Raw genomic sequence first — 2572 nt, 5'->3', positions numbered from 1 at the left:
GGGGGGGCGGGGGGGGAACGGTGCTGGATCATTGTTTTAAACCAACCTGGCAGAGCCCAGGGGGCTGCAGGGCAGCAAAGGGAAAAGTAGCAACTGCTGAGGGTGCTGTGACAGCCCCACCAGCCGCCGTGGCCAACAAGCGGCTCTGTTGGTTAAGGCAATGCGAGCCCAGAAGCGGCTGGCTCGCTCCAAGGGATGTGTTGTCTCACAGTGCAAACCCGCAGCGCCGGAGGGAGCCGATGTCTGCTGCGCCTGGCTGTAAGGTTTCCTGATGATTTGTCTTTTTTTTTTTTTTTTCCCCAAGCAATTTATTTTTAATTTTTTTTTTTTTTAAGCTCTCTGGCAGGAAAACCCTTGCAGGACTTAGGCTACCGTGAATAAAACAAGCAGATGATCTCAGCCCACAGTATCCCTCCCCTCTTCCTCGGGATACTGCGGCGGGTAGGGCTGGGGCAGGAGCCCACAAGCATCCCTCCCCTCTTCCTCGGGATACTGCGGCTGGTACGGCTGGGGGCAGGAGGGAGGGTGGCTCTGGGAGGGATGCTGGAGCTCGCTCTTCCCCCCCACGCCGCCTTTATGGACCTTGCAACATGCCCTGAAGGTCAGCCTGTTTACCCAGACATTGTTTGAAGGGGACGGAGGGAGGCGATTAGCCCTCCCCACTGCAAACACTGCAGGGTCCCATCCCGCAGCGTTTTGCAAGCGGCCTGTGCTGGCGGCAGCGGGCCCGCAGATCGCCCGGTTTTCACGCCGTGTTGATCACAACGAATGGTTAAATTGGGTGAATCGGGGTGCAACGAGGAGGAAGGGGCGGGTGGGTGAGCAGAGAGGGCTGGCAGCCCTCCGTCCCCGCAGCATCTCGCCCAGGTGCCCCGCTCGGGGCCACGGCAAACCGCCCCGTGTCCCTGAATTCGGGGGCACGACAGACACCGCAAGCAGCGAAACAAGAGGTTTGAATTTCAGGCTCCTGAAATGCACTGTGCTGCCTAAGGACCGCGTACAAAGTCTGTTTGTGTTGGGTTTCCCCCCCCCCAAATCCTTACTTTTTTCATCTGCTAGAGGCTGTGTCCCATGCAGAGCCTTGGGAGGTAGGCAGTTTGGGCGGGTAGGCAAGCGAGCTGCAGAGCACTAATTACTCATCCAGCCTGGCCCTCGGGCAATCCCATCAAAGCGGTTGGGAGAGCAAAGGGCCGGGGCTCAGGGAGGGAAGAGAACCGTCTCAAAACTCTACCGCCTGGGTCACTCCGCTTCCCTTCAGCCGCCCGGTCAGCCCGACCGCTCCAGGGACGGGGACCCGACACCCAGAAACACCCCCCTGCCACCCCCAGACCCGGTGACAGCCTGCCACCAAAGGCCACCTGCAGCTCCAGGGCAGCGGGAACAGCATCCCACCCCAGCCTGGGACGAGGGGCACATCTGAGCGCAAGCGCTGGGATTTTTAAGCACCATTATCAAAAACCACCCAACACAAATTAAGCTGCAATACCTTTTAAAATGAGACACAAAAGCGTGTAGTGTTCATCACTTTGGAATTTCTCCCTGGTTAGGTATGGATCCATACCCAAACTGACCATTATGGGTCCATTAATTTAGCTTAAAGATTTAGATTTTGTTTTTTTTAATCATCCTGGTACCTCCAGTCCTCTTCAAAGTCTTACTTATTTTATTTTGGAGGAAAACTTCCATTAATTTACTCTAAAAAAAATAATCTTGCAATAAATGCAAAAGATTTAAAACAAAACAAAAAACAAAACAACAAAAAAAACACCAAACCCCAACTTTTAGAACTGGAAATTGGGATATTGTTGCACCAAAAATAAAACTGATGGAACAAAAAGGGAATTTCATGTGGTTTTCATTGTCAAGTCTAAGCTCAGAAACAAACAGGAAATAAAAATGGCTAAAACAAAAGAGATTTCTTTTAAAGTGTGTTCAAATCTAAGTGGGGAGCTGCTTTATTTGGGAGGGATTCTCTGTTTATTTGTTTTTCAGAAAGAGGAGTAAATAAAAATGTCCGCACACAGACAGGTCAACTTGATTTACAGTTAAATCCTTATGCTTCTCACTGGTCATTTATAATTAGATTTTTTTTAAAAAAATAGACTTGCATAAATGCCAGCATTGGAAGGGGGAGAAAAGGCAATGGGGGGGTTTGTGTTTCTGCCTGAAATGAGGTTATGGGGAAGAAGGAATGAAGAGGGAGAAGAGGCGAAAGTAACTGTGAACTCCAAGTCATTCGTTTTATTTCATCTTTGTACTTTTTCAGTTTTTGCAGGCAGCTCTGCAGGCGCTGAGCCTTCTCGCCCATGCCATCCCACTGAAACTCCCCAAGTAGCAAATAAATGCATCTATTTCATAAGAGTAATTTGCAGGATCAAGGCTACATGAAAGAGAGCAGCATACGTGCTGTATCCTACAGACAGAAGTGTTTCTTAGGCTCTCAGGTTTAGGATTGTGGAACTTGTTTGATAGGGGTTTACAACCAGGTGTCTCATTCACAGTAGCTCTGACGGTGATTTTGAGGGGTTAACTTAAGGCAGGCAGGACCCAGCTCCCCACATCAGCTGAGATC

Source organism: Charadrius vociferus, unplaced genomic scaffold (genome assembly GCF_000708025.1).
Source record: "Charadrius vociferus isolate BGI_N301 unplaced genomic scaffold, ASM70802v2 scaffold436, whole genome shotgun sequence".
Taxonomy (NCBI): domain Eukaryota; kingdom Metazoa; phylum Chordata; class Aves; order Charadriiformes; family Charadriidae; genus Charadrius; species Charadrius vociferus.
The sequence above is the reverse complement of the archived record's forward strand: the minus strand, read 5'-3'. Positions refer to the sequence as shown.